This window comes from Etheostoma spectabile, unplaced genomic scaffold (genome assembly GCF_008692095.1).
Source record: "Etheostoma spectabile isolate EspeVRDwgs_2016 unplaced genomic scaffold, UIUC_Espe_1.0 scaffold00004777, whole genome shotgun sequence".
NCBI classification, from domain to species: Eukaryota; Metazoa; Chordata; class Actinopteri; order Perciformes; family Percidae; genus Etheostoma; species Etheostoma spectabile.
The window spans coordinates 1-10612 of NW_022603189.1; the positions used below are offsets into that span (position 1 = coordinate 1).

Below are 10612 nucleotides of genomic sequence, written 5' to 3' on the forward strand. Positions count from 1 at the left end.
CAGGTGGTCTTGCGCTCCCATGTGTTCTCCTCACTGGAAAGGTGAGTGCAGACAGAAGACATCTCCTCACACTTTGTTTTTTAGGAATACATTCTCACTCTAGCTGCTAGTTTTGGATTATCCTTTTATCTGTTGCCATGGTGATAGGTTTGTTTGGCGGGTCTGCAACAAAATACCAAACCTTCAACTTTGAGAATGCCGAAAATTATGATGTTGAATGTGTGTGTGTGTGTGTGGGTGTGTGTGTGTGTATAGGACCAAAATCACCAGTTATTAATATTCTAGACTCCTCCTTACTCGAGAACCCCTTCCATTTCGCCGCAAAAACTCTACTCTTCCCTTCACCACTCTGCGGTCCAAACCTTCTCCACCACATACTCCTCTCTTCCTCCTTCACTGCTGCAAGCTCCTCCTCCTCTTCCTCCTTCACTGCTGCAGGCTCCTCCTCCTCTTCCTCCTTCACGGCAGCAGCGCTGCCTCCTCCTCTTCCTCCTTCACTGCTGCAAGCTCCTCCTCCTCTTCTTCCTCCTTCACTGCTGCAGCTCCTCCTCCTTCTCCTCCTTTCACTGCTGCAGGCTCCTCCTCCTCTTCCTCCTTCACTGCTACAGGCTCCTCCTCCTCTTCCTCCTTTACTGCTGCAGGCTCCTCCTCCTCTTCCTCCTTCATGGCTGCAGGCTCCTCCTCCTCTTCCTCCTTCACTGCTGCAGGCTGGAAATAAAACCCTCTTTGCTGGAATAAATATTCAAACGACTTCAGAGTCAAAACATGAGCCGTCATACACCTGGGGACATAGTTCAACTTATAATACATTCTTTACTAATACTCTGGACAACTTTTAGGAGGAACTCCCCTTTAAGAGTTAACAACATTTTAACATTAACAATCCTGTCAGGATACGTTAAAAACCCCAAATAACTCATTACCAGGGAATGGAAGCACCAGCACCAGAACCACACACACAACCCTATGCTAACTAGCATGTTAGATAGCAGTAATTAGCCTGTGTTAATGTTAACTAGCATGTTAGTTAGCAGGAATTAGCCTGTGTCTATGTTAATGTTAACTAGCATGTAGTTAGCAGTAATTAGCCTGTGTCTATGTTAATGTTAACTAGCATGTTAGTTAGCAGTAATTAGCCTGTGTCTATATGTAATGTTAACTAGCATGTTAGTAGCAGTAAGTATTAGTGTGTCTATGTTATGTTAACTAGCATTTAGTTAGCAGTAATTAGCCTGTGTCTATGTAATGTTAACTAGCATGTTTAGTTAGCAGTAATTAGCCTGTGTCTATGTTAATGTTAACTAGCATGTTAGTTAGCAGTAATTGCCTGTGTCTATGTTTAATGCTAAACTACTGTACATGTAGTTAGCAGTAATAACGGTTCACATCTACGTCATCGAGCTCAGTTGGAGTCTGCGCAGTAACGCTCAGCATCACCGGGAAAGAGCTTCTAACAGACTCCACTGGTCTCCATGGAAACAGCGGGACCATGTTGGTCCATGTCTTTACCTGTCTATGGTACCACCCCGATAACACCTGTTAGCTAGCCGCGAGCTCTATTGTTTACCAAGCCGTTTCCCGCGGTTCCAAACGCGGCTCTTTAGCTCGCCTTTCCCCATCATAACCTCATAACTACCCCCCCCACAGCTCAGTCCCCCACACCACGGCAGAAGGAAACCGGCTGTTGTCATAGTTACCGAGTACCGACCTGGAAAGCAGAATTACGGCATCAGGAAGAGAGGAAACAAACCGCCATCCTCGTCTCCAAAGAGGAGGAAAGTGTCCGTCACCTGGCCCCGGGTTGTACCGATACCCGCACATTGGTTCCGCTTCTTTGTTCCCCCCTTACGTTAATATTGCTCACCAATAAAATATGAAATTCGTACTAAACGCTACGCTGGTTATTATGTTATCCCTTAGGGGGTATCACCATTCAAGCTGAAATAAATGTGGAGATATGCTGCTCTATACACGCAAAAGTAGTGATTATTTACATGGAGTCCGTGGAGATATGCTGCTCTATACACGCTAAAGTAGTGGAATTTAACATGGAGTCTGGTGGAGATATGCTGCTCTATACACGCTAAAAGAGTAGTGATTATTAACATGGAGTCTGGTGGAGATATGCTGCTCTATACACGCTAAAGTAGTGATTATTACCATGGAGTCTGGTGGAGATATGCGGCTCTATACATGCTAAAAGTAATGATTATTTACATGGAGTCTGGTGGAGATATGCTGCTCTATACATGCTAAAAGTAGTGATTATTTACATGGAGTCTGGTGGAGATATGCTGCTCTATACACGCTAAAAGTAGTGATTATTTACATGGAGTCTGGGGTTGTTGGTGATGGTGATTTCTGTTTCATGTTAACTAAAAGGATCATACTCTTTAACTAAGGTCTATCTCTGTAGGGATCCATCTCATAATGTTGTCAGACTCTTAGAATAATAATCTGAGTCTGTCAGAGACAACACAGAACCTTTAGGGGACGAAACTTTACCTTTTAATTAGAGTTGAAACACAGACACAACAGGAAGAATACATCATCTAATCAATCAGCATGTGGCCTTGTTTTATTGAACTCATTTTGCATTTTGTTTCCACATTCCCCGACATTTAAAACTCGATCATCGACGTTATTCTACAAGTCAGATGACTAATCAGTCAGCCGACCCAACTCCCTACGACTGAGCTACTGCCCCCCCCCCCCCCCCCCAGTAGTTATACCTTTGACTTTTTTTGGGAGGATATCAATCTCAAAGCATTAGAGACATTAGACTATATGATATTGTTTATAGACATTGTTTTTCCACATTTTAAATATATTACAATATGATTTAAAATATAAAGAACATCATAGTGACCCATGAAAGTTGATTATTTTTGAGATGAGACATATCATGAAGTGTTTTAGTCAAACAGTTCAAATGTTGATACCAGAGATGAAATCAGATGAATGTTGTTGTGTTTGAGTCTCAGATCTGCTTCACAGTGCAGAGTGTGTGTGATGGTGAACAGACTGAACTTTGATTTCAGCAGCTGGTCTTCAGTCAGTGTTTCTGTCCACAGGAGAGACTCTCAGTCCTGCAGAGGACACAGAGACACTGAGGAACCAGCAGACCAGACCATAAACCCAGGATAGAGAGGCTGAGTGAATGTGGTGTTGAAGGTGTGGAGGTGGATCAGTGAGTCAGAGGAGACTGTGTAGAAGGACAGAGAGCCAGCAGGAACGTCCACATACACTGCTACTCTGTTAGAGACAGAGCAGGACGTGAGGGCTGTTCTTCTGTTATTGTGCCAGACAGAGTAACAACGTTCATCAGAGCAGTACAGACTCCAGGAATGATCATTCCATCCAAACACACAGTCTTCACTGTTTCCTTTCCTTCTGATTCCTCTGTAACTCACTGATATATCAACCTCTCCTCTCCTCTCGACCTCCCAGTAACAGCGACCAGTCAGACCATCTCTACACAGCAGCTGTTCCCAGCGGTCAAATCTGTCTGGATGATCAGGATATGACTGATCCTCCTCACACATGTCACCTTCCTGTTGTTGTCAGACAGTTTGAGTCTTCTGTGTACTGTGTTTGTGTCCAGTTCCAGTTCACAGACATCTGATGGAGAGAACAAGACACAATACAGCTGCAGGTTATCATCTGATCATTTATTAACAACTTTACTGACAAGAACTGAAAGAAAACCCCTTCAAACGTGATTTGATATCCAGCTGTGAGTGATGTTTAACAATCCAGTTCTACCAACATGAAGAGTTCCTGAACATGAGAGTCAACATGTCAACATGTCCAGCTTCTTGTCCTCGTGGTGACCCGATGAGGACAGCTGATGATCCAAATCTAGAAACATCAACTGAAATAAAGTCTCACTAATAAAACTGTCCCATCTTCTTCTACTGCAGCACAAAGCAGCTCTGAACCATCTGCTTTCTAAAACTGCTATTAGCTGATGTTCAGTTATAGAAATACCAGTTTATGGATGAAAAATGAGGATTTATGGTATGTTTGTGTCTGTGTGTATATCTGATACCAGGTCTCCCCTCAGGGAGGAACTGGAAGATAAATCTACCTCAACTCACTTTATTCACCTTTAAACATCTTTGGGACATTAATGATGCCGTGTGTGTGTCATGGACTCTGCAACACCAACACTCATAACATGGTTGTTCGTTTCATTTTTTAAATATTAATTTATTAGAATATTTTTTTGTCATTATATGATGAATAAATGATACGATAAAAGATTCTGATGAATGAATATCTAAAAAAAAAGTTTTTTGTTTACTTTTTTTTAAATTGTCCATTATAAATGCCGATACCAACATATCGGGAAATACCTAATTTCGGTCAACTCATACATAGGTCGGGCTCTAATATAATATATATATAATAATACACCCCCACCTCTACCGCGGTTTACTAAGCGAGCAACGAGAGGGATTGGTTTATGTTTTTTATCTAATGTTAAAACTAGAACTGCCGATACGACAGCACCATTAAACTGGGATTAGACTCTGAACATATTTCAATAGCAGCCAACAAGCCGGGCAGACAATCATTACTGCAGCTTATACAGTAGATTGGATTAGCAGCAGGCCAATACACCACACACACACACACACACACACCACACACACACACACCACACACACACCACACACACACACACACACACACACACACCAATCCTCACACACACACACACACACACACACACCAATCCTCACACAGTATCCATACTTACACCCATGGTAAAAATAATGTAGCCTAGTCATATCTGTACTGACTGATATATCCAAATAAACCTGGTTCAGACACGTTTCTGGGCTAAAAAAAACCCCACGTCCTGTGATCTGTATAACTGTGGATTATTTGATCCATTTATTCAAATTACTGTAAAACACATGTTCACTATAATGTTCTACTCTGAGACAGAGATAAGAGTAAAGTTCTGGCATGGACCCCTATCAGAGGCCTCCTCTCTTACTGAGGCCTCGCTGTGTGATCCCCTGGTCTGATGTCATTTACAGCAATGGACCTGATGTTTAGGGAGTAAAAAACATCCATTACTTACTTTATACTCACTTCACTAATCCTAACGGCTACCAAACATCGTGTTCTTCTTTATCTGTGTAAATGTGTTACTGCAGAAGTAAAGTCAAAGTTTAATGTGTGCTGCCCCATTGACCGAAGAGAATCAGCTGTGTTGGCTTTATGTTTGTTTTATGAACGTATTTATTTTATAGACATATGAAGGAACCAGTAATTTCTTGGGGAGCTAAGGGAGTTCCAGCGGTAGCTACAGCAGCCCCGGCCTCGCTCCGTCTATGGACTATGTGTACAAGTATGAAGATAATATGCCATAACCTTGTTGAATATCACAATAAGGATATTATTACAATCAAGAACAGATGTTACAGTGTTCTCAGTTCTGCATTTTTTTTATATTGAACCAATAGAACATGAAGTTGAACATAAAAGCAGTTACATTTTGAAGTATAAAGTTTTCTACTGATCTTTTCTTCAACTATCTAAATAATATCTGAGAGTCTCTCGTGATGTGTTTATTGAGGCATTTAATGTTAGCTTGAGGATAAAAAACATATGTTGTGCCGCCCTATGGAGGACAGTGGTAATTAACCGCTGTGTTAAAGCAGTGTTGAAGACATTACAAGTTTTTTACTTTTGAAACCGATATAGCTCATAGTGAGTTAAGTAGTTCCCAGTGGAGGCTCCGTGTTATTGGTTGTTGATTATTTCTTTATAGTACCTATGCCTATAATAACAACATTCACTGGTAAAGGAGATTTAGAGCCAATTCACCATAATAAGTAACCTCATCTCATATTATACTTCCAGCACCAGGAAGGGGTTAAACTAGTGTAACACACAGCTGAGTTCTCTTAGAGCAAACTTAAAACACACTCAACACTTCCTCACACCAGGTCTCAGTCTGTGGTCCACCATGGTCCACCCTGCAGGAAGACCAAAGACACAATCCACTTCATACTCCAGGGCTTGTGGGTAATTGAAGGTTTAACATCATATTGTGAAATGAGACGGAGTGAGACTACGTGGACTCTGCAGCTTGTTCAAGTCAAAGTCAGGGCAATGCTGCTAAAGCTGTCACGGTGTGGTTACACTAAGCTCCTACACATGATACGCAATCTGCTCTCTGCAACAGCCCTAGGTAGACGCAGAGCAAAGCACAGCACAGTAAACGTCATTAAGGGTGGCAAGGAAGCTATTTCCTGTTGCTAGGTAACGACATGCCATTATCTCATTGGTTGCGCGTAGGTAAGTTTAAGTAATTTGAACTTTTAGTGCAGAGCAAAGCGGACACCTCCCCGTAGGAAATCAATGTTTTGCTGTTTGCCGTTGTGATTTGCACTTCAGGGCCACCGTACTTTCCAGACCTCTGACTTTGAATAAATATCTGTATTTGTGTTATAAGATTGAGAACCCCTGTAATATACCTTCACTTAGATCCTCCATTGAACATTAAGCAGAGTTTCTCAGTTAGTGACAAAAAATAAATAAAATGAAGTCTTGGTCCGTCCATACCTGAGAGTGTCCAGTCTGCAGTCTGGATCCTCCAGTAAAGCAGAAAGCCGCTTCACTCCTGAGTCTCCTGGATGATTGTAGCTCAGGTCCAGCACTCTCAGATGGGAGGGGTTGGAGCTCAGAGCTGAGGCCAGAGAAGTACAGCCTTCCTCTGAGATCATACAGCTTGAGACACTACACACACACCACACACACACACACACACACACACACACCACAGTTGGTGATGACAATTCAGGTACACTTGAGCCATCTCCTGGGACCAATACTTAACAATTACTTTGAGTTCTAGAAATGGGGCGGGTCTTAGACCTGAATGCTAAATGTAGCCTATTTTGCATTGCAACACTATACTATTTCTTATACTGTATTTTTTTTTACAGGAGAATGGCCTTAGAAGCTGAGTTTTTATTTGATTGTAAATCTTCCTGTGAGAGAGACAAGGAATTGTAAGACAGTATTGTCATACTTTTGTTAAAAAAAACTTTTCCACTATACAATTACAGTGTAATAAAGAGCAGAACTCCAGATAACTGCTGTGTGCTTCTATGTCTCTGTCTGTGATGTGGACATGTCTATCCTGATTCGGGTCTGGTTTCCCCTATGCAGATGCGGATCCACATAGACAACGTAGAGAGACTTTCACAAAAGGGGACCGTCACATCAGCTTGAGTCTTCCTCAGCCGAGCTGGCCGCCAACACTGACTGGCTGGCTTTTAGTCGTTGCAGAGAGTTTCACAAAATAACAAGGGGCAGGACAGCCAGCTGGCCTTCTTGTTGTGGACTATTAAGTATATTAGCTGGCTTGTTATGTCTTGTGTCATTGGCTCTGTTAGCAGAGTTTTTGACCGCCCTAGATTTAGATTAGAAGTAATGTAATCATAACAAATGCACGTGTAGAAGTCTGAATATTTATGACAGCAGTGTAGAAGTAAATGACTGTGAAACTGTAGGGACACAAATCGAAAAACATATGAATGTTACACAATGTTGCATTAAATTTCATTGTTACTCAGGTCCTAACTTGTTTTGTGAAATCTTTAGACAGGATCGCGGAGTGGTCGACTACAAGCAAATAACCACAAAAAACACACTTTTTCCCTGCCAGGATAAATTGTCCCTTTACCCTGTCACAACAACAAGGACTGGGCTGGGAGCGAGGGTTGCCCCCCCCCGTTCACACACGATCCTTGTTTTGGTAAGAGAATAAAAAGACGGAGAAACCCTCGGTCCAACAGATCTGCTGCGAGTCGCATACGAGACGTCCAGCTACATTGATGCGGGCCCTGCCGGACTGACAGCTCTCCAGTCCTGTGTTGAGTTAAGAGCTCTGAAGTAGTGTATAAATGTAAATGTGCTGTATTTATATATCTTTTCCAGTCTTAACAACTGCTCAAAGCTCTTTTACATCTACAAGAAACATTCACCATTCACACACATTCAGACACTGTGGCCGGGGCTGCCATACAAGGTGCCACCTGCTCATCAGATAACCATTCACACACATTCACACTCCGATGCGCAGCAACAGGGGCAACTCGGGGTTCAGTGTCTTGCCCAAGGACACTTTGACAATGACTGCAGGGGCGGGGATCGAACCACCAACCTTCCAATTGGCAGGCAACCGCTCTACCACTGAGCCACAGCCCCACAGTATACTATGCATCACGTATGGAGTGCATGTCTGTTGCATGCTGTTTGCTGTGCTGTATACTGTGGGGAATAAAAGGATATATATATTCTAGCAGGTACGGCCTCTGAGTGTTTGTCTGTAAAGGAGAGTGTACTTTACGGTGTTGTTGATTATTGACAGTGTGAGCCTGTTGAATACATCTGTACTGTATTTTGTGACAGGGTAAAGGGACAATTTATTCTGGCAGGGAAAAAGTGTTTTTTTTGTGGTTATTTGCTTATAGTCGACCACTCCGCGATCCTGTCTAAAGATTTCACAAAACATAACTGTACACCAACCTGAGAGTTTCCAGTCTGCAGTGTGGACTCTTCAGTCCAGGAGACATCAGCTCCACTCCTGAATCCTTCAGATCGTTGTTACTCAGGTCCAGCTCTCTCAGACTAGAGGACTGGGAGCTGAGAACTGAGGACAGAGCTTCACAGCTTCTCTCTGACAATGTACAGCCACTCAGTCTGAAAGGGATTCAATAAAAAGTAAATCCAATAATTAACAGGAAAAAATAACCACTCAGAAGGTGTTACTTTTTAGGGACACAAATCAAGCAATATATATATTACACAATGTTGCATTAAATTTAAAGTTCCTCAGGTCCTAACTAAGCACCAACCTGAGAGTTTCCAGTCTGCAGTGTGGACTCTTCATTCCAGAGGACAGATGCTTCACTCCTGAATCCCTCAGATCATTGTTACTCAGGTCCAGCTCTCTCAGACTAGAGGACTGGGAGCTGAGAACTGAGGAAAGAGCTTCACAGCTTCTCTCTGACAGGTTACAGTCTTTCAGCCTGAAAAGGAATCAGCAATGCATAAGTATGCAGCTTCAAGCAAAAAAAACAAATTATAATTAAATCAAAACTGCATTTAATCTGAATAGTTGTGTGTGCACGTACAGAGCTTTGTTGGAGGCTTTGACCACTGGCAGCAGCCTCAGAAGAGCCTCCTCTGAAGCAGAGTATTTGTTCAGGTCAAACACGTCCAGATCTTCTTCTGATGACAGTAAGATGAAGACCAGAGCTGACCACTGAGCTGGAGACAGTTTATCTGTGGAGAGACTTCTTGAACTCAGGGACTGTTGGATCTCCTCCACTAGAGAACCATCATTCAGTTCATTCAGACAGTGGAACAGATTGATGCTTCTCTCTGCAGACAGATTCTCACTGATCTTCTTCTTGATGTACTCAACTGTTTCCTGATTGGTCTGTAAGCTACTTTCTGGCTGTGTCATCAGACCTCGTAGGAGAGTCTGATTGGTCTGCAGTGACAGACCCAGGAGGAAGCGGAGGAACAAGTCCAAATGTCCATTTGGACTCTGTAAAGCTTTGTCCACAGCACTCTGATGGATATGGTTTAATTTAAGGGTTTCTCTGAAGAGTGTAGATAGCCAGGAGGTTTTTTGTTCTTCTGCCAGCAGGTTGACTCCAGAGTTGGTGAAGGTCAGATGGACATGAAGAGCAGCCAGGAACTCCTGACACTCAGATGGACGAAGCAGAACACCTTGTGTCCTGGTACAGTCCACTCTCCTCTTTAAAGATCTGTGTGAACACTCCTGAGTACACTGATGCTGCTCTGATATCGATGCCACACTCTGTCAGGTCTGATTTCATAGAAGATCAGGTTGCCTTTCTGAAGCTGCTCAAAAGCCAGTTTTCCCAGAGACTCAATCATCTTCCTGTCTCTGGACTCCAGTGTTGATCTGTCTCAGATTTCCCATGATATTTAACATTCAGTTTGGACTGCACACCAGAAGTGGATGTACATCTCAGTCAGGGTCTTGGGCGCTCTCCTCCCTCTCTGGTCTCCAACACCTTCTCCAGTACTGTAGCAGTGATCCCAGAAGACTGGGATGTGGCACATGATGTGGAGGCTTCGTGATGTCTTGATGTGGGAGATGATTCTGCTGGCCTGCTTCTTGTTTCTGTATCTCTTACTGAAATAATCCTCCTTCTGTGGGTCAGTGAACCCTCTGACCTCTGTCACCATGTCAACATACTCAGCAGGGATCTGATTGGCTGCTGCAGGTCGTGTGGTATCCAGAGGCGAGCAGAGGGAAGCAGATTCCCCCTGATGAGGTTTGTCAGCAGCACACCCACTGAGGTGGACTCTGTAACATCAGTCATCTCAGTGTTGAGGAAGTCCAGAGGAAGTCGACACTCATCCAGACCGTCAAAGATGAAGACCACCTGGACCTCTTCAACCTGCTGATTCCTGCTTCTTTGGTTCACTAAAGAAGTGATCAACAAGTTCCACCAAGCTGAACTTTCTCTCTTTCAGCACATTCAGCTCTCTGAAGGTGAATGGGAATATGAACTGGATTCCTGGTTGGCTTTGCCTTCAGCCC

At 43.1% G+C, this 10612-nt stretch overlaps 1 pseudogene; it reads right to left on the reverse strand.

Annotated features, from left to right (window-relative positions):
• Nucleotides 1-2763: 2763 nt before the first annotated feature.
• LOC116677289 (NACHT, LRR and PYD domains-containing protein 12-like) lies at nt 2764-10296 on the reverse strand (annotated as a pseudogene).
• Nucleotides 10297-10612: the final 316 nt, after the last annotated feature.